We start from the raw sequence: 27,193 nt of genomic DNA on the forward strand, positions 1-27,193 counted from the left end.
AGCGCCATTGTTGAACTTCCCCATTACTCATTCTGTATTTGTGATGTAGCCTATTCCTGAGGGCATCTGCAGTCTTAATTGGCAGACTGTTGCACAGAACCAGTTGCATGCCTCTCAAGTCACCTGCTATCACACCGCTGACTTCTTGCAGAGAAAGGCAGCATTTGAGTCTTTCAAAGCAGCATCACAACAGTGATCGCTACAGAGCATTTTGCAAGTGCTTGAGTCTCACCACCACCAGTGTAGTGACTGGTAGCCTGCCATCCGTCTTCTGGCTCTGCCTGCTAGATGTGTTTCAATCTGCCATTTCTCAGCAGAGCTAGAGAGACATGTAACAAGTCATGTGTGTCTCCTAAATGGAGCGAGCAACAACTGCAGGAAGAGAGAGGGAGAGAGACAGCGTTCAAATCTGAGCTGTTTAATTGGAGAGAACATTTAGCAGACTCCTTTACAAACATATGACAACCCCACCTGTTCGTTTGCCAGTCTCCCCGGTTTGTGTTACAATACGGAGCTGACAGTTACTCCCGGAGAATTTGGCTGCTGCCTTGACAGGAGAGAAAAACCTGAAACACCTGACACAATCCTCACAATGTAAAGCTAACACATCAGGGCTATGTGTGCACGGGTTACACTTTTTTTTTTTTTTGTCATTTATTTATTTCCACATTTCTCCTTCTGGGACACAAAAGCCAACCTGTTATGTCCAGATGGGCAATTGATTTCACTTACCCAAGACAATAGAGCTTAATAGTCCTTAAGAAGAAGTAGAAATTGTTTCTTGGCATATGGTTTCATTTCAAACACTTTTTTTTTTTGTTTCACATATGCTTGAAAAATTCTCATGACACTCACTCAGAGTCCAACACATACACATAGCAATACGACCAAGCTCTACGTTACTCGTAGTGCAGTTTACCTGGAGTGTGACTGCAGTGCACCAGTATCTTAAAATTACACAACGATGTAAACATTGTTCCCTGAAAAACATCACAAACAACATCAGGTGCAAGTCACAGCTACATCACGCTATCACAATATCATACATACTTTGACATATGGTGCTCGCCATCTGAAAACTGTCTCTAAACTATTCTGCAGACATTGCCAAATATAGGATGTGGAATATAGGCTAGTAATATATATTCTCAACCCCAGGAGGCTCCTGAATGCTCCCAATCTCCTCTCCTCTCCTCACTAGTCTACAGAAAATGCAGTGGAATAAGCTTGCCACGGCAGGTCCTTACATGTTTTTCCTCCTCCTTCTTCTCCTTCTTCTTCTTTTTCTTCTTCTTCTCCTCCTTCTTCTCCTCTTTCTTCTTCTTTTTCTTCTTCTTCTTAACATTTGGAACTAAAAGGATTGGACTCCAGACAACTGTCTTCAGAGAACTTAACGACCATGCCATCTGGAGGTAGGGAAGTGTTGTAGCCACTGATATCGATCATCTTTTTACACTTTACTCTCACAGATGGTAAAAAAAAGAAAGAGGCCTTACCATCTGGGCGCAGGTGTTGATGCTTTGAAAATGAAAAGCAGGCACAACAAAATAACCATAAAAATATTTGTCCTGACACTTCTAAAAGTTTGCTTTAATTAGGAGCTTTTAATGTTCCAGTCTTTTAAGAGTGTGAGTGGTGTGCGCGTGTGGGTGAGTGTGATCATTTATGCAGAGACAAGTATGTAAAAGCCAGTGCTTCAAACTTTGAGGTAACGTTTGTAACTTTTAATTCTTGATTTGAGCATTGAGATACAAAGTGTATTACACTTTCTACCTGCTGCACAGTAAGAGGCCACTGTACAAGAGACGCTAATATGAGTCTTGTTTGTGCTTTTTATTTCATGGGTTTCGTCTCACATAAATACTTCTCTATGAGCTGGAACAGGACTTTTTTTCTCTACAGAAAAACATATTCATGGTGTGATTTGACTGAGACACCAAACCAATGCTGCCATCAAGTGGTGGATGATTTTAATTACACCAGTCTACTTATCTCATGGCCTTGTGTTTTTGTCTTCATTGTCATCATCATCATCATCATCATCATCATCATCATCATCATCATCATCATCATCACCATCATCATTACAGTGATTACTGTCATTATGACACCTCTTCTCCTTTTGTCACTCCCAGAACCAGCTGTTCAATTTACCACAATTCACATCCCTCATGTGCAAAATGGGTCACATCTGTATGACACAATCACATCCATACCCACTTTTGATCTATGTCATCTTCAGTTGCAGGTGCAGGTGAAGTAAGACAGTAAGCAAATAAGCATGCCATATTGTATCTATGAGTAGGCATTTGACTATGTAATGGCCTGACAAGCAGCCACTGCGGCCACTAGATGGCACTGCTCACCATTAACTCAAAACGTGGCCGAGGACACAGGGTACACCTGCGTTGTGAGGAGCACTCGAGTGCAATAATCAGACACAACAGTTACAGTATATGGAGACAGACTCAAAATCACAAACAGAGGATCAGCCTTGTTTTTGTTTACGTGCCTCCTCCACGCTGCAATCACAAAATCAAGCCCAGCTGCAGGGACAAACTCTGGGAGAGCACATCCAGGAGTTTGCTGCAAAGTGAATTTAGACTTAAAAAAGCCAAGCAAAGTCCTTGCTCATGCAGTGCCTGTGTTGTTGTCGGGGGGTGATTATTTAATTATTTAATCCTCCTGAACATGTTTGTTTGCCTGCTTAGCTGAAATTGATAGCAAGAAGAACAGAGTGTACAGAGTGAAGGTTCAGTGTTTACCTCAAACACCCACTTCACATTATCGAAGAGGGAGGTTTTGGCAGCTGCCTAAGTCTATGGGTAATGTGTTTTATTTCTCAAGCGTGTGCTTGTTTGCGAGGGTTGACAGTATTATTTCTCCATTGATAAAGTGTATGAGAGAAGTGTAGTGTTTGTGTCCGTTGTGTCCACGTATGCCCGATTGTCCGACAGTATGATTCTCACGGAATACCTACCTATCGCTATAGCTGTCACCTTCCACATATCCGTTGGTAAAGTTTGTGTAGTTTTTAGTTTGTAAATGTACTGACTGTACTAATTTGGTTTATCCCAATGACATATCTGTTTATTTATAACAAGATGAGCTCACTGACCTGAATTTGAGGGATGCTTGGAGGTGCTGCTGCCATCCTCTGATTGTTGGGCTCCTCTGGGGTGAGCCTTGTGGTGTTAATGAAAATGAAACAAAGATAATCTGATGAAGGTCTAAGGATGAAATCATGCAAATTACACTGGGCAGCACACTGTGCATGCACTATGCAGTACGATTGATGAGTTTTCATTATAAGCACCTGACAGATCTCTGTTAATAGTGTTCATATACGGTTTTGGTCGGAGGTCATGGGACCACCCCAATCCACCCCACCACAGCCTTACTTGGTGACCTTTCTCATTTACCAATCCCAAAACATCATCAAACATTCATCCTCATCTCCACAACCATGGCCAAAAGAACAATACTACTCAATTGGAAAGACAGAACATTCAAATTTGGAAAAACTTACAACTGACAATCAATCAATCAATCAATCAATCAATCAAGACTTTATTATTAGACTCCACAGGTCCTAAAAAAAAAAAAAAAAAAATACAATATCACCCACTACAATAAAATCTGGTCACTATTCATACAATTTGTCCCATACGGTTTTGTACATGTCTAACTGTCTGTGTAACTGTCTTGTAATGTGTGTTTAAATGTGCATTAATAAAAATGTTTTAAAAGGATACAAATACAGCAAATAACTAATTATATACAGTCTTTTTTTTTTAAATCAAAATTCGTTGGATTTGTTTTGGCTATTCATACACGTACACATGAACACGCACAAGAAAAAAAGCACCGTTAATAATGTTAAATTGTTCCACCTCCCGTCCACAGTTACTTCCACTTGCTTTGTTTTGTCTCCACAGGGCCAGTACCTGGTGACTGTAATCAAGCCTGCAGCCAGAAAGAGAGAGACAGGGAGGGAGAGAAAAGAGAGAAAAAGAGAGAGAGCAATGCTTAGATCCATCTGGCCCTCACCTGGAGACTGTAATATGCCCTCAAGCTGCAGCCTGTCAGAGTGAAGAAGGTAAAGAGAGTGTGAGAGGCCTGCAGCCAAACCAAGTCACATTTACACTCAGAGAGATCACACAATGTTTCTAGGAGCAAAAATAATACTACACTCCAGCAATCGTCTCTGAGTTGTTTTTCATCTTTCGCTGGTGTGACTTTCATTGAAGTACTTCAAAAGGCCCTGTTTCTGTTCCTCTGTGTGTGTGTGTGTGTGTGTGTGTGTGTGCGTGTGTGTGTGTGTGCATGTGTGTGAGCGCGCGCAGTCGCAGTCGCAGCACGATGTGTTTATACTCAGATATTTGCCAGTATGTGTAAGCCTTTTCTTCTCTCAATAGAAACGTTTTGTTTGTGTGCAGCCGTCCTCCCACCTACCTGCTGTGGACAGACGTTGCCATTAACAATATATTCATTCCATGTTTCAGTATTTCCACATTTTCTGAGCTCCTCATCAAGGAATAGGCCTGATAACACTCTCTGGACCTTGTAAAACCTTGGCAGCATGTTGAGCTGTTTGTTTCCTTGAGGCTGAGAGTCTAGAAGTGAAACTAAAGACTTGGTTAGAAAATGATTTCTCCAGGGTCTGTAAGTAGGGAATAGTCCTCTTGGGCTCTATTTTGTATTTAGAGTGGTTTTCAGTGTGTAATACTCTGCAATGATGTGATACCGTAATAAGACTCCCCAAGGAGGTTTAATGTTCAGGATGTAACAAGAAGAGTGCAATCATGTGTGTGTTTGAATATTACTTTAAAGCCATAATTGTAGAATTGAAATGATACAGCACTGATCACAATAACAAATACATATAAACAAATCATAGGTACTGTAGCTGGTAAAATAATTTATGTTGAATAGTATTGAGAAAAATTACATTATCCGTAGAATCCATAGAATACATTTAAGATAATTAGTTATTTCTTTATTTTTCTTTTTTTAATTACTTATTCTTAAAGGTATAATGTGTAGGAATTCCCCCCATCTAGCGGTGCGGTTGCATATCGGAACGTATTCTTGATGTTGCATTCAGGTGAAATGGGGCAGACGTCAGACAGACAACAGACGCTGCATGTAACAGGATAAACAAGCCTCTATGTAAACAAGTGGTCCGCCAGCACGAGGCAAAACAATACAGGCCTGACAATATGTTGTCATGGTGATGTGGTATTGTTTACCTGACCCACGTTTTACCGTCTTTCTCTCGTCGAGTAAAATTACATCCGGTTGGTTTGCTGACGGCCGTCTGCCTGACTGCACCTGAATGCAACATCAGTGCCTCCGTCCTTCCTCACACTACACAGTGGTGACAGTTTTAACAGGCCGAGCCCACAGCTCCGCTGAGTTTCTATGGTTACCTACGGTCACGCTGCCAAAAGAAATGGCGATGCAACATGGCCGCCTTGGTTCGGTGCGTTGCCCACTTATGTATTTGTAACGACTTGTAACAACTCATTCTAAGGTACCAGAAAGCTTTCATTTGTATGCGGGTGTGATTCCACTTCAGTGAAATACGTATTTATGAAAGACATATTTGATTTTTGCTAATAAAAAGCCAAATAAGTTACATACTGGGGCTTTAACTGATCTGTCAGGTTATGAAATAACACATTAATTCCCTTTGTGTCATCTTGTAATTTTGTTCTGTCAGGGTTCACAAGTTTGATTACTGAGGGAATTATCTGTGCGATAAATTATTTCACTGGGCATCAGTGCGCTGACTTGTCAGCTGTTCAGAGAAACACGGTTCAATCAAACATGTCAAGTCAAGTGTGACGCAGACTAATAATGAATAAATATAGTCAGATAAAAAATGACTCATTTTAATCAGGGTGGTTCTTTAAATGATGCTACCCACTTGAGACAAGTCCTAATAACTTCAGCTCTGACAACGCTGGCAGCGTGTGAGTTCTGCTGTAACACACTATGGAAAATATTCCAGTGTGGCCTGTACAGCATAAAGAGCAGCAACATAGCGCAGTCAGTGCCCTGTTCTCTTTGCTTAAACCATGGCTGAACCACAAGGGTGCGTGATGTTGGATCCTTTGATGCCAGGCTTGTTTACATGACATAATGATGCCCATGCTGTCAGTTTAAAGCGTTTCAGTCCCCTCCGTTCCCTCACAGAAGACACTCATCAGAGATTCACAGATGGTCTGTTTGGTGGTGGAAATGTGGCTCATTATCATGGGTAAAATGATATGAATTGAAAATGTAGCTTTTATGTCAGTTCTTATTGTGATGTCTTCTGTGACATCGGTAAATAAATAAATAAATTGAGACCAGTCAAAGGAGAGAGAAGGAGAGCGAGGGAGACAATGACAGAAATCAAAATAAAAAAAAGGTAATAATTCAATACTGGATGTTAAGATCTTACGTGGTGTGTGAGGGCTCCATTTGGAGGATAACTGTGGATAGCTGTGTTTACTATAGGTGGAATAATTTGTCAAACAATGACACAACTAGTGGAATTTCAGGGTGATGTGCCAGGCAGCAGGGTACCCATGCAGCGTGCGGCTTCACTCTCTTTCTCCCAGCTTCTCTGGTTCTTTTCATGTATTCTTTTATGATATGTACTATGTATACATTTGCAAATGTGTGTTTGTATGTGCACGCATGCCTGCAAACATGCATATCATGTGTACACATGTTCCTCTTGTGATCACAAACAAGCAGATTTGATGGGAAAAGCCCAAAAGGGTTCATGTGTTTTCAAACTAGAGTGTTTAAAACCACATTCTCAACATTTTCTTAGTATGTACAGCAGTATCTGCCCTTTTGTACTTGGTGAAATGCCACTCAACTCTATATTAATAATACATATATTTATGCACAGGAAATGTATGTATATTTTTCTTTTCTTTTCTTTTCTTATTCTTTTTTTTTTGACAAATGCAGACATGTAGTTTAAATATGCAAACCACGTTTGTCGTTGTAGTACAGGAGCATTAATGAGAAGACAGAATAATACTACAAACTGTGTACCACGTAATAGACTTTGAATACCACATTTTACAGCATGGGTGGTCTTGGTTGGACTCAAACCCCTGACTCTGGAACTTCAAAGTGGTACATTATGTGCATTATGTTTCTTAGCGTGCCCTGCCACCAGGTCATCATGAAATGGTTAAGTGCATTCTACAGAATCCTGCAAAGAAATATATGTCATGTGTCTTTCCATTGTGTCCTTGCTCAGCCGTTGCAGAATGAAAATAGTTTCCGATCAGTGTGATTTCTCAGGAGCGGGCCTATACTGCGCGTGCCTACCGCTCTGTTACATAGTCTTCTCTGCTGTTTTGCAAAATGACGCATACCAGTGAGGCCATCGCTAAGGAGATTTCGATGTTTATGGTGGCCGGGCATGGTGATATCTAATTAGTCGACACGACAATGAGTTTATCCCAGAAGAAGAGCTCTGGTGTCAGAGGTCGTGTGTTTGGCCTCAGGCAGGGGAGGGGCTGAATCTGACCCCAGAGTCCAGTTCCAACACGGACTTTCCCCCTGGACCCTGAGGGCAGAAGGGGACGCAGGGACACTGGTGGAAAATTAATCTAACATCTCAATGTTTTTCTAATTCTAATTTTCTAATGTTTTTTATAGACCTTAGTTGACATACATGGTTTTGTGGTGGATTGTTTTTATTTATTTTATTTCATGTTGACAGTCATTAATAGCTATTGTAGTTTAGAGAATATATTAGGTTTTTAGTAATGATGCCAGAAAGCATCACTAGATGTTACAGTTACAAGCTGGCAACTCCCAAAACCATTCAATAAACTTAGGAAGCATAGAATTACATAATTTGTGGTGTGGAAAAAATAATGTAAATATTCGTACAATTCAAATTAGACATAATAGAACATGACTCTAGCAAAACAAATATAATCACACCCTGTTTTTGTGACCGAACAAACAAAGCTTTTGTATTCTGGTTTTAAAAGATTTGATAAGAGCCTCTGCTTCCACACAAAAATGTGTTCCTTGTTTGTCACGCTCTTGCCTATCCAACACTCTCAGTTCTGTTGAGTCTCAGTCTCCCCACACACTGCCAGACTTTTTCCCAAATGTGGAAACAAATAACAAAACTCTGAAAAAGCCTTGTTCTCCTCTAATGTGCAATGTGTCTGACCACCTCCTAGGAGGCAGAAACAAAGAGCTACATATGACTCACAATTCACCACTACGGCTCCCTTTCAACTGTCACCCCATTTAGTCTCAGAGCGGAGCTCTGATGGTTAAATGTTGGACAAGAGTCCCAGCTTTTTGACAGTGCTGTGGTGGCTGTGGTGTCTCTGGTTCTCTCCTCTCCCCCTCTCTGTGCCTTGCTGCCTCTCGGTGCGGCCTCGCTGCCTTTAACGTTACTGCAGATTAAAGGATCGAAAGGAGAGGAACACACACTGCGCTGAGTGTGTATGCATTTTTGGTGGTTTCCTCTTTACTCTGCAGCTATTTTTTCATAAGTTTGATTATGCCATCATGCAGTCAGAGTCAATGACAGATATAGAGTGCAGATGAGTGAAAACCTTGGCAGCGGTTGAATGTCATCTAGATTGACTGTCGTGCAGGGCGGATGCTGCTTTATAGAGGGTGAATAAGTCAGTTCCAGTGTCTATAAAAACGCTTAATAAAGTTCTGAGCTTGTACATGTGTGCGTGCTGAAGATTTATTGGCAATGTGAAATATGGAAAGAATCAGAGGCCAGCACATGAGTCATCTGGTTCCTAATTCTTACTGAGACACACAAGATTGAATTTGAACTTTATCAAGATTAAATTTGAACTTTATGATGGTTATGAGGAAAGTTAGTGATTTGCATATGAAACACTTACACATATTAACACACCATTAGTTCTTCTATGGCACTCTCAGTACAGTGTGTACTCACATGCCATGTACAGTATGTCGCCCGTGTCATGATATCACTTGAGATACTGTAGCTTCCTTCATGCCACACGTACAAACATGGATGCATGTTGTGGGTGGCAGCAGCAGCCATGGTGGCATGACATCCCAAAGCCACGTTGCTGCTTTGGTGGTGCTGCAGATCTCCATAATTTTCCTTGATTCCTTGATCTGCAACTCCTCTGCGTATCTGATGGCGCGCCTGCAGAGTCTGTCTCTGTCATTTGTTCCAGCATGTCCCCGTTAAGTCTCCGCTACTCTCTGGGAACATCGAACCACAAGAACCCCCTGGGGGGATTGAAGTCCTTAACGCTGTTTTAGGTAGTCGGGGGGTCAAAGAGAGCAAGGGAGGTGGGAAGAGGGGCATACACAGAAACAGACACAGAAACAAGGAGAACGCTGAATGGTAGAGAGAGGGGGGTGGGCTGGGGGTGACAAAGGGGAGGTAGAAGACGTATTTTACTGGAAACATGTTTTAGTATGAGGCTGAAATCCTTCTGAACAAACAGTAATTGGAAAAATATGAAGGGGAAATCGTGGATTTAGCAATAAGAGCCTTTTTGTTCTTCTGTTACAATGGGAGCTTCTTCAGTTTGCTGTGATGTTGGGCTGAATCAGTAAAACCTGTCATGAAAGGGATATTTCTCTGTACAAAACACTTTTTACACAAACTGTTACGAGTTTGTTGGAGGAATCATTTCATTTCGACTTTTAGTTTTTAGTTTACAGTAACTTCATCAAGTTTGTATTTTCTCTCTAATAAAAGTAACTTTTGAGTGGACTGTTAAGAGCAGTGTCCGGTCTTTGTGTTTTTCTGCCACCAAATTATTGTTCAGTGGCTGCATTGACTTAATCGCTAGGTTAGACTTCCTATAGGCCAGTCTACAAACACGACATGTCATGACCTTATTTCTTCTCTTCTCGTTTTTCACTACACAAACTGGGTTATTTTTAACATCACCCTCCACAACAGAAGCACTTTTCCACCAGTCTGCACTTCTTTTTCTAAGCCAGTTTGTTTGACCAGACTCCTGCTAGGCCTTTGACACATTATATCATTCAGTGCCTGCCCCTCTTCCCCACAGAAACCTTTCTCTAACAACGTAAGACTGATTTACACAGCAGGGGTCATTAAATGTGCAACCAAAAAGACACTTATGAGGTTGTAAAGCTACCTCATTGTAAGTGTTTGCCCTAATGGCTTCCAAATGGCCAGGGCTCATCTGACTATGATTTTCACATCAATTTATTACATGTAAACAAAGGCTGAGGCCAGCAGAGCGTGAAACCCCATCTCTCTGTGATGTGTTGCTTCATCAGGGCTGGGTGAAGAAGGAGCCTCAGAAACAGCAGAGGGGAGGTGAGACACAGCGAACCAACGTGTGATCAGCTCAAGTGAGTTTCATTAAGAAAAAATGATAATATTTCCTTAAAAGCCTGTGCATGTATATATTGGAGGGTTAGCAGGTTTTCCTACATGTAAATAAATCTAAATAATAAAACAGTGACTGCTTCACTATGTGACTTAGAGATGTTTGAAACCTCCATGTTTTTCACCTGTAAGCGCATTTGGAAGCATATTTTTGATTTTGTACGAATCAACTCACACTGTCCCTCTGTTGCTAATATAACACTGCCCTCTCAACGGGTTCATTGTCTTCTGCTGATCAACAGTTCCGGGAACAAGGAGGAAAAAGGAGAAGGCTGTTAGATAGAAAACAACAAACAAGTTTTCCGCGTTATTTAAAAAATCTGTTACAGGGACAGAATGGCTTTCAACACATTATTAAAGCCATCAAGGAGACACACAGCCAGTTTTTTTAGTGAGAAACACTGAATGGAAACATAATTTTGATTGTTTGCAAGAATCTCCATGAGATGTCATTATGCGTGTCATTTTCCTGGTATGTCTAATTTGTTCTTGAAATGTGAATAGAATCAGTCTACAGCTGCATGAACTGATTTTCTGACCACTTGAGGGCAGCAGACAAAGCTAATGTAATGTATCAATGATGGAGTTCTTATAGTGAATGCTCTAGCATGTCCATTCAACACTGTCCATTTGAGGTCACTCTGCTCACGTGACGTATGTAAATCAAATATTGACTCGTCTTTTAGCTCTGCTTTGGTCTCCACCAGCTTCTGAGGAACGATATAAGGCTCTTTAGCTGCTACATAAATGTAATGTCCCCACATCTGTCTCCTATTTTGTGCAGCAGGTGAGACTTATGACTTGAAACAACAGAGAAGACAGAAATTGAACAGAGCCATGGGCCATAAAACTACAGTGATATGAAAGTTGTTGAACTTTTCCAAGAAATGGGGGAAACAACAGAGTCAGATAGATAGAACATTGATATAACTTTATCTTTAAGATAAGTTGTATTGTCACATCAGACTGATCAGATTACTCCAACATTGGACAGATGTTAAATTTTGGTTGAAAAGGAAAATGGGGTTGTCATCATAACTAAACCATGACTAATAAACCTTACGACTTGATTGTTAGGATGTTGTATGTCGAGATGGTGTTGCCACAAGACATCGGATTTGTTCATGTAACAACAAACTAAAAATATCTTCATCAGCTATTGTCAGTAGCATATTCTATGTTAAGCATGTGTTGGCATTAGACGTCCTCACTTCATTGAATTCATATACCCGACGTCATAGCTTGTTTTCATAGTCAAAACGTCTACATGCCTGCAGTGTTGGATTAACATTAAACAACATGTCGCTAATAAAACTACTGTATATAAAGGAATACAACAAACTCTTCCATTTAAAGGGACAACGAGGAGTTTTGGAAAAGCGAAGCGTTTTCACACTACATTTATGAGCCTCCGCGCACCGTGAAATTCTTTGACCGGCGCAAGACAGACTCATGTTTTCATTCATCAAAAATTAAAGTCAGAGGTTGGAAGACGATCACATACCGTCGTAGTTCCGACCATAAACGGCGATTCGGCGGCGTTATTCTCATGACTCGCCTCCTGTAAAAGTAAAGAAACGCTGGTCGGCTCGCCCAGCATTTCCACCACCACTAATAATAACAAAATAACGATAGAGACAAAACGATATATTTATCGAAAATGGGCCCATTAACAAGTGTGGGTAACGTAGATTCATCCACATTAACGTGAGACTTTTTTATAACCAAATAGAAACTCCTCGTTGTCCCTTTAAATTTAAACTTTAAACTCCCACACTGGCCTCCCCCATTACTGGCTTTTGACACTCAGGCAAGCACACATGATTTGCCTGTGTCTCTGGTGTGCAGTGCAGCAGGTCAGGTATCAGACTGCAGGTGACAGGGTTAAACCTGCAGCTCCCCCCTGCCCCTGCCCCTGCCCCTGCTCCAGCTCCTCCCCTCTCCTCCCCTCTCCTCTCCTCTCCACCCTGCATGCCTGGAGGCAGAGAGGGCGGCTCAGGGACGACTCATGCCGTGCCAGAGATTCACACCGGCAATTTGAGCTGTCAGCATGCTCATGAATCACCTTGCTAAGGCATCATTACTCTTGAAGATTTATTGGAAACACATAGGCCAAATTTTCATACTAAAGCAGCAAGTGGAAGAGCCCTGAGGGGTAGAGGTGGGAGGTGGAGAATATGTGGGAAAAAGAAGGGGGCCAGAAAATTGGCCGTTGAAGAGTATGAAGCTATAGATCTTGAAAGGCATAATTGTGTTTTGGTAGCGCAGGTGTCCGTAGATCATTCGGATCCAAGGTACACCCAAATTAATATTTTTAAGGTGATGTTGAAATACTTTTGGCAGCTGATCACATCTTGATTCCCACACATAATATTTGCCCAGTGATTAATTGGTGGGGTAATTATTTGCCGTCCTTGCTGTGATTCCAACATTGAACTGATATTCTCAGATACGGATAATACAGAATAAATATGTTGGCATTGGCCCCAGTATGGAAACAACAAATAACTGATCCAATCTAAACATTGAATTAGAAGATGGATTGAGACACTAATAGAGCTGGTCTTCTCTTTGTCCTCTGTGTCATAACGTATTAGTCCTCGTGCATATGACTGCATGTGTGTAAAATTGTTTCCATTGTTTTGTCGTAGCAGCTTTTACAGCAGGAATGCAGGACTTAATTTACAGCCATCGCTGCTTTACTTATCTGTCCATCTTCACATGATAATGATGATGTGGTGTGTGTGTGTGAGACTGAGCATGTTGATGTGATTTTGAAAAGTCATGGTAAAAACACAGAATAAAAACACTTTATTGTTTACTTCAACAAACTGGAAGGGTGTTAGCAGTGGAATATTTTTGCTTTAAGCATCTGGGGTAAAGAACCAAAGTTACTATAATGGAGGTTTTTCATTATTTCTGAACCCACTTTTCTTTCCGTATTTTCCCAGTGATTCAAGCCAGAGAGTTTGGTTCCAGTTGTACTTGTCTAACATTTAAGCTGCTGTGGCTCTGGAGTGTTTCTTTGTTATTGTCAGCTGGCTGCAGGATGACTTGTGAAAAAAAACAAAAAACAAAACAGAGGCACATCATAGTCTAATTTGGTTTTCACAACCAAACAGTTGGATGAGTCATACGATACGATTTCTTTTCTTTTTTTTTCTTCTTTTTTTTTTTTACAAAATGTGCAAAAAGGTTTCAAATAAAAAAACACAGATGTAGAACAGAACAGGGCCAGAGAGGAAGTGACAAAACAACAGAGAGGTTCACACCAGCACAACCTGTAATACCACATGTATCAGCACAACACACATTATGCACCTCCTCTTCCACAGAAGTCGGAATGACAGGCGTTCAGCCTCAGAACTAGTCTGAGCACCTCCTCGTCGCTCCCACAAGAATCCCTATTTAAGAAGCGTGTTAATGAGTTGCATTTAATTCTGCCTCTCAAATGTCCAAGTGCCTGAAAAATCATGCCGCAATTACCTGTCAGCCATCTGACAGCACCACCGCTCAGTGTCCCGTCTCTGTCTCACACCTTTAATTAACTCCCTTTCAAAATGTAACCTGTTGCACTTCTTACTGATTGCCACCAACAACAGCTCAAAATGCATTTTAGTTTTACGATCTTGGATCCAGTCCAGCTTGTAGGCAGAGCTTTAATGATGAAAGCACATCTATTAATAACTTTTATTCTATCTGCGTGTTTGGTGGACGCCTATAAAGACACCTATATGGTTCCCATGAGTGGTATAGTGTCTTTCACAGTCGAGCTTCTTATCTGTAATATTGCAACTGTCACTAAGTACAAACTCGCCAGCTGTTAAGAAAATCATACCACAGCGAGAGTAAATACATAGGGTGGAGTTTAAAGTCTGATCACATTAATTTACATTCAATAAAACTGATGAAGAAAAGAAATGATAAGCAAAGCACTTAAAGGAATAGTTCACTCAAAATTGAAATTTCACTCATTATCTACTCACCCTCATGTGGACTAAGGGCTGGGAGAAGTTTCAGAGTCCTCCGTGGCTTCTCTGAGTTACAGGGGGTCTCGGCGTAGCAGTGCATGTCCATATAACGGTTGCAAATGGATACCAACTGTCTTCGTAACAAAAAGACACACCAAAAAATATCCAAATACCTCCATGCTGCTTGTATGAAATGTCCGTCTTGTATTGAAGCCCCGAAATGCGAAATTGTCCCGAAAAAAAATTAAATAAGTCTATATTTCAAGCTTGTTTTGTAGCGCCGGCGTCAGTGCGATTACTGACGCTGGCGCAAATCGCGCAAGATTTGGACGGACCAGGAAGAGGAGCTTCCGCTGCAAACAAGCTTGAAATATAGACTTATTTAATTTTTTTCGGAACAATTTCGCATTTCGGGGCTTCAATACAAGACGGACATTACATACGAGCAGCATGGAGGTATTTGGATGTTTTTTGGTGTGTCTTTTTGTTAAGAAGACAGTTGGTATCCATTTGCAACCGTTATATGGACATGCACTGCTACGCCGAGACCCCCTGTAACTCAGAGAAGTCACGGAGGACTCTGAAACTTCTCCCAGCCCTTAGTCCACATGAGGGTGAGTAGATAATGAGTGCAATTTCAATTTTGGGTGAACTATTCTTTTCACAGTAGAAAAACAAACAAATCCTTGTTTTACTGTAATGGAGACTCATTTGCAAAAAAAACATTAGGAAAAAACGTTAGCAGCCATTTAAACAGTTTGGTCCCCACAAGTCTAGTGGGCTCCAGGGATGTGGACCTCACAAATACAGTAAAACAAGCCATCCCACACCCACACAGTAAGTCCAATACCCTTTGGTCAATGTAGTTAGCAATATGACATTTAATAGAGATAGAAGGAGACAGGCCTGTCTGCTTTCTCTGTCTGGCAATATCGGTCTCTCATTATTTAGCGGGAGGCAGTGAGGTCTGATCCCCATGGCTCTGCTGAATTGAATTAGATGTGAAATCTCTAAGATGCAAAGGCCTGACCCTCGTAAACCCTCGGCCTTACACACAGAAGAGATACTGTGTAGAGAGATTAAGAAGTAGAGAATGAAAAAATTATGAACATTTCACAGGAGAAACATTAAAAATATAAAGTGTAAGGATAAAATGATTTTTTAATGTAAAATGAAAGAGAAGAATAACTGTACTGTACCCTGTGGGGTGGTTTAGTGAAGCACCAGTGAGGGTGTCATGACAGGCCCTGACACCCTAACCTCAGGCCTTCATTTTTTCAGCCAGTCTGCAGCTCACCGACCTGACAGAAGCAGCAAGTGCTCCATTCCCCTACCCGGTTAGCCAAGGGCTTCATGTTGGCTATGGTCAACAAGTGCAGCTCTGTTTATAACTCAGCATTTCACATGCACCAGAATAGCCTAACATCCAGTTGCAGCACACTAATATAAGGCCCCAAACGTATGGTAAATGACTCTGGTTGATGCCAGAGAGAGAGTAGGGGCCTTACCTGAATCCTGGATGAGTAGTTTGACCGGCATCCTCTTGCAAGTTGCCACCAATACACTGACAGCTCACACTTCCATGGAGGTTGTAAATACAATCGCAGCTACAACTAAAGCATCTGCCCCAGGGGTGAGGGTTATGATTCATCACAGTGATTCCCATCACAGGCTCAACAAAGGAGTTCCTTGCTAGTGGGCAACATGCCAGTTTTCTTGCATAATATATTTCCATACTTTGTTTCTGTCCTAAATGTGAAATGACCAGCGCAGGTTTGGGCACAAATTGTGCTACACATGAGGAATGATGTAGGTACCAGACTTTATTATTGACTTCAAGTGGCTATTAAATTTTAAAGCCCATAACAATGCCATCGTTTCAGACATGGTTTTAGTGACATACAGAGAGAGAAAGGGAGAGAAAGAGGGAGGCACAGGAAAACCTGGCTCCCTGCAGAGCAGAGGCTGGGCTGTCACTGCAGCCTTAGACTTACACTTCCTCACCAAATGTGAAAATATATAAATATTAGCTAAACATATTTCCCAAAATTTGAATCAATAACAAAGGGTTTTTTTTTAAGGAAAAACTGCCCATCCTGCTGGGGGAAGAATCAAAGAATAATAAATTAGCAGCAGTCTATGTCTCTTATGTCTCTGCCATACAGTAGACTGAGGGACAGGGAGTGTTGTTTTGTTCTTTGTATTTACAATGTTTATACATTTATTTCTACAGTAATCACAGCACTATACTGTAGATGCTGTTTTCCTTAATTGTTATGATTATTATTTTTTAATTCCAAACGCTTGCTTTGACAATATTTACAATCATGCCAATAAAGCCGTTTGAATTGAATTGAATTGAATTGAATTGCGAGAGAGAGCGAGGGAGAGGAGGTGGGAAACATAAATGCTTCACACTTAATGGATTTGTAAAATCAGCACTAAACGATACACCTATAAATGATTTATTGTAAATGAAATAACAAAATGCTGTAACCGATACTGAAATTATATAATAGACTCAATGAGGTAATATTGATTAATAACATAATAAAAACAAATACTATTGCATCACTTAATAAACAATACAAATTAGTATGCTGAACTTAAAATAACCCAAATGCCTTTAATAATGAAGGCTGCAAATAATGTAAAATACAACATCAGCATTAAGGACTAAACCCTAGGGCTTGTATACAGTAGCCAGTTCCTGTTTAAGGTGGGAATGTTGCAGCCTCATTGCGCCTTGTGGTCCAGTGTGAAAGGTACAAACACAGAACATGGTGGAGAGGTTGAGAGCAGACATAGCCACAGTCAGATATGTCTTAATAGAAGGGAGGGTGGATATTACAGGACAGACACAGTTGTGTCACATCAAGCCTTCCATTCCAAACAGTCGACAGGCCATCTAAAACCACACATGGGGGCGGCCATATGCTGGCTTTGTTTGGTTCAATGGCAGCAGGAAGAAGGGTCTATTAGAGCTGTATGTTCAGGCAGCATTACTGTAACAAGGAGGTTCCAGTATATTTGAACCTGATTAATGGATATGATTCAGGGAAAGTGTGAAAATATTGAAGTTTATTCATATTTGCTATACTTTCATTTATATGATGCAAGTTTAAAAGATTACATTTAATCTGACATTTAAAAAATGTATAGAAAAACCAACGGATCACATTCACATATAAATAACTCTGACTCATTATCATCACACACAGAGGCAATGCACAATACATAAAAATAGTGGCAATTAGAATTTTAGTTTGTCAACTTGTCAGTGAGCTTCACACTTTCAGTCTTGATGAGCGCATTTCACAGTGTTTGTGAAGCAGGTAGTTCTCTGTTAGTCCCCACAAACTCATCACATATTTGGCTGGTTTTGCTCATTCATATTTTTTTTTTGTTTTGCACACACTTCATCATTGCACGATCCCCTTCTTCTTGACATTTCCATGTGTTTCATCTGCATGCGCGAGAGAGAGAGACATAAACGAGGCATGCCAGAGACTCCACTGAGAGTGACATTTCAAAGCTGGCCTGCAGTAATCTGCCGCTAGATTCATCAGTGTCAACACCACGAAGCGCTCATCAAAGGGTCTGAAAAAAAAAAACAGAGGCTCACTGATCATGTCAACACACTGATATGTCATCATCCATTCCCAAAAAATGTTTGGTTTGAAACATCACCATGGTGTAATTATCATCCCCCTGGGTGACCTTATGTTTTGAGTCTGAAATCTGAAATCTTAATATCTTAATTTTAGTGTTAGAATTTATATTAATAATATTATTTCCATAATTTCGAGCTGACTTTTTTTTTTTTGAAGAATTCATCATCTTCATTATCTAAGACAAAAATATAGCATGTTATTTTTGTCTTCAAAAATACAATAAAATATGAATAACACTGCTTATGATCTTGTGTCAGTTAACCATTTATAATGATTCATTTGGACTAATTATCCCACCCTGTGCAGTCTGGTTCATCGCTTCCTGACAGAAATGGAATCTGTATGAGCAGCTTGGACATTGACAACATTTATTCACTCAGTCTCTGTCAAGCTTCATTTGATTTACAGTTAAACTGCGATAATAAAATTAAATAATCACCACATTCTCACCTGCGTTGGTCGTCACTGACAGCGCTGCAGCGGTGGAACTGCTTGTCTGCCTGCAGGGCTGAATGCTGACCTTGTCAGAGAAAAGACTGAAAGGTGTGAGACAGATGATTGGTGATGGGTGCAGTTCTCTCTGAAGAAGTGTGAGGAGGATTTTATTGTTTCACAACTGGCTGTGCTATTTCTCCGCCAAATCTGTCAGTTTGCACAGGGGTGATGCAGAGTTGCAGCGAGTTCAAGTGTTCATTAGGGTATTACTGTTTGATGCGGGATTGTTTGATGTGTAATAGGCTGAGCCACAGATCGGGAATTAGTGTTGAGCTGCTGTTTGTGACTCACCTCAGAACTTGTTTTTAATGTAACACATCATAGTAGAGGTCACTCATTAGAGACTGTGCTGTTTCAGAAAAAAAACATTGACACTTTGTGTGAATACATCATCTGGGAGACAGACTGTCCAAAAAGCTGTCCAAAAACGTCTCCAACTCCTCCAAATCCCATCCCTATTGGAGTGATTTCCTGGTCTTGTCCCTCTCTGTCTTATCTCACCATTCAGCTGAAGTGGTTGGATGATATTTGAGGCATCAACTGGTTAATTTCAAACATATGCATATGCATATGCATATGCATATGCATATGTGTGTGTGTGTGTGTGTGTGTGTGTGTGTGTGTGTGTGTGTGTGTGTGTGTGTGTGTGTGTGTGTGTGTGTGTGTGTGTATGCCAGACATTGCTAGTGACTAAGCAGGGTGATTAGAGCCCATTTAGATTTTTACCTGAGGCTACATCCACATGCACAACATGTTCCATTTCAAAATTACAATGATCTGTGTGGAGAGGGGCGTTTCAGCTCCATATCACAAAAAAATCTATATTTATGCTAACATGCCTAAAAACACAGTACACAGCCATTAATGTACATAAACTGGGAATGTACATACATGTAAACAGATTGCAGATACTCTGCAGTTGGTTGCTTAGTTGCAGAAAACAGATTGAATGGGGAACAGCAATGGCAAAAGTAAGAGCAGAGATTTCTTCACTCGGACTGAAGACGAGGTGGAGCTCTTACTGAAAGTAATACCTGAGTATAAAGTGGTGTAAAACACAGATAGGGAGTGGTTGCAAAACACAGTGACAGAGACAAGAGTGATAGTGGAAGCATTGTCCATCCCAGAATCCACTAATCAGGGAATGATATTTTGTGACTGATGAAACCCAATCAAGAAGAGAGCGTGTCCATCTGTTTCATTGTTTCTAATTGTCCAGTCTGAAAAGTTACCTTGGATTTTTCTAAATAAAATGGAACCATCAGCATTTTCAGGTTTCTCTTTTAGGGGCTCAAAAAATTCAGGTGTGTAGAGAAAGCAATGCATTTTGAAAATTAAAGGGACAATGAGTTTTGGAAAGCGAAGTATTTTCACACTACATTTCCCATGAGCCTCCGCGTGCACGGTGAAATTCTTGGACCGGCGCAAGATGGACAAAAGCAAAAACATTCGCCAAGAATCTTTTCATTCATCCAGAATGAAAGTCAGAGGTTCGAAGACGATCAGATACTGTCGTAGTTCCGACCATAAACAGCGATTCGGTGGCGTTATTCCCATGACCCGCCAGGCAGCGTCCGCAAAACCGAAACACTGGTTGGCTCGCCCAGCATTTCCACCACTAATAATAATAACAAAATAACAATAGAGACAAAACAATATATTTATCAAAAATGGAGCCATTAACAAGTGTGGGTAGCGTAGATTCATCCACATTAATATGAGACTTTTTTATAACCAAATACAAACTCCTCGTTGTCCCTTTAAAACTGTAGAGATTGCTTTTGAATAGCCAGGGTCAGATAGGATTGGCTGGGGATGACAGAGGAAAAACTGACAACTGAGATTTAGAAAATACGATTTATTATTCTTGCCAATAATGATGCAATTATAATTACATCCTTTCATTTTTTTTATGTATGGAAAAAGGATGGTTAAAATTTCCAAATTCAAATAAAGGTCCCATTTCACATAATGATGATGATAATGAAGATGATAATGATTGACTAAAGCAACAACAGTTAAAAACGTGCTTTTAAGTCCATTGAAGTATTGTGGAATCCGGTATTTATACTTGTGTAATAAATCTTCACCCTGGTGGTGGAAAATGAGCACTGGCTCCGCTCTGATAAAAGCAGCAAGGCGTGCACAGGGTTCCTTGTCTAGTTTTGACATGTTGCAATGTTTTGTGTGCTCTCTCTCTCTCCCCTTTTGCCTCTTCCTCTCTCTCTCTCTGTGTGTACTGAAGAATGTGACTCCTACTGCTGAATCCAGGCCTGGTTAATTGCTGTGAGTGAATAAGTCATAGATGGCAGCAGCAGGCCCTTGGGGCGCAGATCGTTTTCATCCTTCCTCAGCCTCACCGCCCTGCTCAGGTTTTGGCTTTTAACCAGCCCGGCTCATTTTCAGTGGGAATCATCTGGCTTAGTTTACCACTAAACTCTGTCAACAGCTGTTCCACTAACCTGCCGTCTTTGTAATTAAAACAGATATAGTCAAATCATAACGGTGTTAGCGCTGCATGCATGAACAGATTCAGTCATGAATATGAACACACTGTACAAACGATTCCCTCGGTTTGACCTCGAGAAGGCAAAAAAGAGGAACTATTGTCTTTTAATCGCTTGAACTCTGCACATCTCTCCAACTTCAATTCAACAACAGCAAGTTGGACTTTTTTTTAATCCTCTGCCTGTGATATGCAACAAACAGCCAATACAACCTGTTAAATTATACATGCATATTTGAGTTCTTTTAGGGTTGTAAAATGTAATTTTATTGCAGGAAAGATCAAGTTAAACACCTTTGGTTGAGTCGACTGATCTGACCTGTACATCAGTCATCATGATAGCACAGGTTTGTTTTCTTAGAGGACGCACTGCTTACTGTGACAACATTACAAATGAAAAATACATGGCATGACTTCTTCAGCTTTCCGTTGAGTTGCCTCAAATATATACAGCTGTCTTACCCCTATATGCAACAAGGTCATCCATCATCATATGTCACCAACTTGTTTTGCAAAATGGAGTAGCTCTTTGTTTGGATACTTATTCATGTAAAAGGTTTGAGACAATCGATCCTTGAAACTGCACAATAGGGGTCTGACAGAAAAGTACACGCATTGCAACTTGCAAACATTAAAAAAAAAAAAAATTGCCGCCCTCTCAGGACCGTGTTTACATATAACATACTGTACATCTTCCAGAGCTCTTCACAATTTTAAATGGTCACCGCGGCGCTAATCCTTCAGTCAATAAATCAGTGATGTCTGTTCAGCGAGTCGTGCGGCCCCGCGCTCTTCTTCCTGGTTCGCTGCAGGGCCATGCTGCCAATCACCCTGAGAGATAAGGAGGCTCACACTGGGATTCTCACAGAGATCCAACTTATGGTAAATATCTCCTGCCTACACTGAGCATCCACAGTGTCGACCTGCCAGTCATTTCCCTGTTGCACCCTGGCCTGTCACGCGATGGCTTACAGCCCAGCTTAACCTCTTGATTGATCTCATTTACTAATTCATTTATATTGTACTTTTAATAGCAGAGCACCTGAGTTTGATGTGTTTTAATGGATTCGCTGTTTAGTTGCAGAACAAGTTGTGAAATGATATCGAAAATTGAAATGTGACTCATGTGCTGCAAATTTCCAACAAAGTACTTATCCGAAAAAACAAGAGCTCAGCAGCCATTCATACACTGGATGTTAGTCATACAGGTATTCAACAGGTCATTAAGTCGTAATTTAAGCAATGTTTGGAGTGGTTTGGTCTCTGTTAACCCTACACTCTCCTGCCCCAGGGCTTTTTCCTCCATGATGCCTATCAAGTTGTTTATGGTAAACAAAAGCTGAAAGGGATTGTATCTGGCTGTGATGCATTCGTTCGACAATGCTGATTAGATGTGACATTAAAAAAAAAACAAGACAAAGGAACAGAGCATCACGAGAGCATCTCCGAGGAAGAAGAAATGTGTCATTTTCTCCCTTTTAGTCTTTATTCATATTCTGCTGCCTTTCTCTCTGGCTGATTAAAACAAAATGGGTGAACTCTTCTCTTTCCTGCCCCCACTTCACTACCAGTTTTGGACAGATATAACTGCCGCAAGAGCAAACTTAAAACAGTGACAACCCAAACTGTGTATAGGGGACTATTGTTTTCTTGCACAGTGTAGTCTTTCTTGTGCTTTGCTTTTTTTAATTTTCAAATTATGTATTTAAATATCAAAGCAATCTTTACCAGATGAGCATTTGCTCATGAGAGGCCATGCATGAAGACAAAGAAAGTGGCTGATTTCAATTGTGTTCTGTCATTTCTTGTTTAGTTTGGTTTGCTGGTGGATGGAAGTGGGGGGGGTGGAGGCATATTCCATGAAGTTAGCATAACATAAAAGGCAGAGTATTCCTTTCTTTCCAGCATGCGCGTCATCCCATAAGTCCAAAGTGTCACAGACACCAAGGGGTGCACATGTTCGCTGCACCAAATGAATCTCATATCCACTTGTGGAGTGTCACAGCTGCTGACCATGCAGAGGATGGGAGTGCCTTGGAGGGTGTAGCTTTTTATTGTGTTTCTACTGTGCATAAATCCCCTTCCTATAGCTTAATGACAGAGCAGGTTCTGCAGGTGAAGCCCTCGGGGGGTAAGAGAGAAGGGAGAGGGGGTGCAAGAGAGAGCTAAATGCAGCAATAAAACGCTATGAAAATCAACGCCACTCAAAGAAGATAACACAACAGCAACTGAGAAATTATGTTTCTTTGCATTTCAACATGAGTAGCCTTTTATATATATACTGTATATACTGCCCTACAAAGGCAAAGCGCAGTATCTCTAAAAATGCTGAACTGAGAAAAACAGCTTTTTGTGTTTTTCATTGTCAGGTTTAAGCATCAAATTATGAATAACTACCAACTCTATAATTGATTAGATAAAGGTGGACATGTATTTTCTAGTTTGTCTTTTTGACCGTTTTATGGCAGGTACTGCACTTTTGCCTTGGTTTTGGTGCAGATACTACACTTTGTCTTGGTATTAGCTGCAGATACTTTGCCTTGGTTTTACTCCAATGGAATTATAGAGTAAATTGTAGAATGTTGGGAGTACAGTACTCTTTGCCTTGGTTTCACAGTGCTTTTTTGGATGGACAGCAAAATAAAAAGCCCAATAACTCTGGAAATTTTAGCAGTACCAATATCAAATTCTACCAGATCGAAGAGAATATGCCACACTTTTGATTGGTCAAAAAAAAATGCAGATACTGCACTTTGCCTTTGTATGGCAGTATATAAATCAGCTTCCTGAAATATGTTCAAGGTAGTCATTTGCAGCAAACATTGAGTTTACAGCCTCGGATATGTACAGTGTATGGTGCAATTAAAAGTTGTAATACATGACTGTAGTTAAAGCATTTGATTGTGTTTAGTTACATCCACCTGAAGCACTACAGACATAATAATTAGCACATAACCTGAGAGTAATGCTGTCACGTTCCAAAGGCCTGTGTTTTTGCCTCTGAGCACTAAGAGAAAGTATTAGGTAAGAAGAGCTATTAAGTTACCACTAGTGGTATAAGACGTGGTGAAAGAAGGTCCCTAAGGCGGGGGTCCCTGCTGTGTGTTCTCCTGTTTGCCCTGACATACTTTTTTCTTCTTTTTTTTTTTTCCTTTGGAACAGAAAACAACTCGTGTGTCTTCATAGGAGGTTGGAGTTAGTTTACCTGCAGCTTGTTGTCACTGGAATGTAGGAGTGAGCATGGGCTCTACAGTGTCTATTGTATTAAAGGCCTCTGTCCCAACCCCCTCCCACACACACACACGCGCGCACACACACACACACACACACACACACACAGGTGAACTGAAATATCGGTGGCTGGCCAGGTCCTGGGTAATTAAAGGAGATGGTGATCTTTGTGACCTCACCACACCCAACACTTAGCCTGGCATGTTGTCTGCATATAGCAGCCCTGCCCAACCATGTATACATGACAATAGAGGGGGGGTCACAAAGCCAGCACAGAGGGCCAGCATGTTTGTGTCTCTGTGGCAAAGAAAGAAAGATTATGCAGGTACTTTCTAAAGCTTCTGACCTCATCTTCTGACCCTGTTTTAACCTGCTGTGGGCCTGGAATTCCACCCCAGCTTTGGTTGTGGTCCCATTACACTTTCATCATCAGAATTATTGTTAAATATCCTCATATTAATTCAAATGGAATACATTATTTGTAGTTTGTTGCTGTTGCTATGTCCACATTTTCACCAGGTATGAATGGAAGCGTCTGAACCATTGAGTGGCATTTTATGTAAATTGCATAACCCGTCATTTTCCTTTTCAAAGTCTCCAGTTCAAACCGGCTTGCAAAGTTGACAGCAGCTGTATTGAAAGCCACAGTTGAAATTTGTTGATGGGCACTTATGTGGTGACAGATGCGATAAGAAATGGCCTCAGTCTGGTGTTGCAGAGCTCAGGAGGTGGAAAGCTTGATGGCAACTGCTAACACCAGAGGGCTCTCTTTCTCTCTAATTTATTGGCTCATGGGCACCATGCAGACATTAGGGGAATGTAAAGCTAAACGTAATGGTGACCTACCTACTGTAGAACAGATATAAAATTAAAAAAAGAAATGAGAAGGATCAAGATTTAGGTTAAATAGAATGAAGGAAAATTGGTGTGATGAGATGAAATAAAAATAAAATAAAATACTATTTGTATTTATCGATATTCATAGGTTATTTTTGTACAACTTAAAAAAAGAAAAAGTACTTTTCCTTTTTATATTCAATTCTGATTTGATTCCTAAGCCACAGCAAAATGTGTCACTGACACAACTTGCACTTGCAATTTGCACTTCAGTTCAGTGTGCTTTGTGGAATACTGGCGCTATTAAATGCAGTGCTTTTTTTTAAATGTTATTTTCAGAGATATCTTTTCTGTGTTGGGAGGTTGTGTTTCCTATAAAGTAATCCGAGCAGTGTGTCATGTGTCAGGCTGAAAGCAGCTGGAGCAGAGCGCTACACTCTGTGACAGTGAGTGTGGCCTTTGCGGTGGCTCGGAGCGCTGTCCAAACCTCCCTGTGGGTCCTGCTAATTGATGAAACTTTCTAATGAATGGGGCAGATCTTTGCCACGGGCTCTGTTTTAATAACAATTACTACAGCCACAGACTGAAGGATACTTGGGTTTGTGACGCTGGATATCAAAGCAAGCTGACTTTGAAGTGAGTGACATGTGAACCTGGTCGTCTTTGACGGATGCCATCAGTGTCTTAATGCTGACGTGATGTAGAGCAGGTTTTGTCTGTTTGTGTATTGTTAAGTTCCCCTCCTACGTTTGATTTACTGCCGCTGCAGTAAAACTGTGTTGAATAGACAACACACTGTAAACCTTTAAAAAAACTAGTGAGCACATTTTTTTATACTGTCATTTCTAATTTCCCTCAAGATGACAGAATGGATTTAACATTGACATGGCTGTCAACATTAGCCACAGATAAGCTGGTTTTGACAACGCTTTTCATGAAGTCTTATTATCAAAGAATGTAGTAGTTTAAATCTGACTGGCATCATGGGATTTAAATATGAACCGAACTCTCCTGTAAATTACATCATTAAAACAAAGGATCTGCCTCACTAATGTGCATCTTTACTTTATTTTGCAGGTTAAAGCCTAAAAACAAATATTTGTGCGGTGAGTTCACGGCTGCACTTGATGTAATTTACAACTTCTTGGAATTACACATGTGGTGTTCTACTTTTAGACGGCTGAGGTTTTGTTATAGGTACATTTATCTTCTTTACACCAACAGAAATGTCCCACTTGTTCTGCTCCATTCAACATTACTCAATAATTACAGTTTTACTTAGCTTGTAACTCACCAACAACAGCGAGAGATCCATGCAACAGAGAAGCTGTAAAACGTCAACTAATCATCAGTGTTTGCTGTTCCACGGAGCCGCACAGTGACTAGAGGAGAGAGAGCAGGCAGAGAATCCTGCATGCAGCCGACCGGCCGGCCAGCCAGCCAGCCAGTCAGGCAGCATGAGCTCTGTGCCCCCCCCAGGCTCTCTGCCACAGCGTTAGGGCAGGTTACACACTTTGCCTGTTTGTAATTCCCAGTGACAGCGCTGGCGCTCGGGGCCAGACCTGTAACCCTGAACGCAGCCTTCCCAAACAGGCCCCGGGAACACAGAAACTCCAGCTCAGGTTCTGTCTCCCGCTTTTCCTGCCCACTCTCCCATCTCTTTTCTCCCCTCTTCCCCCCCCCCACCTTTCTCTTTCTCTCTCACTCTCTCTCTTCATATATCACTGTGCTCTGCTGCTGCTGCTGTGAAATGACCCTCGGTTCAACCTTTTTCTGTCCACCGGCCAGTTTTCAGATCACTTCCCACCGCTTTTGTTTATCAACAACACAGTGTCACATAGTTCATTCTGATGCCCCTAACGCTGCCGCGGCAACCAAAAACCAGACCCGTCCAAGATTTTGTGATGATAATGACTAATTTTATTACACCTGATTATATGTTTCTATAGTGACCTGGTGGACATTTTCTTTTAATTCTGTATATATATTTATATTTTAAAATATAAATCTGAGTCATCTTTTTTTCTCACCATCACTTTGGGAATGATCCTCTGAGCCTTAACACCTGAAG

Source organism: Trachurus trachurus (genome assembly GCF_905171665.1).
Source record: "Trachurus trachurus genome assembly, chromosome: 5".
NCBI classification, from domain to species: Eukaryota; Metazoa; Chordata; class Actinopteri; order Carangiformes; family Carangidae; genus Trachurus; species Trachurus trachurus.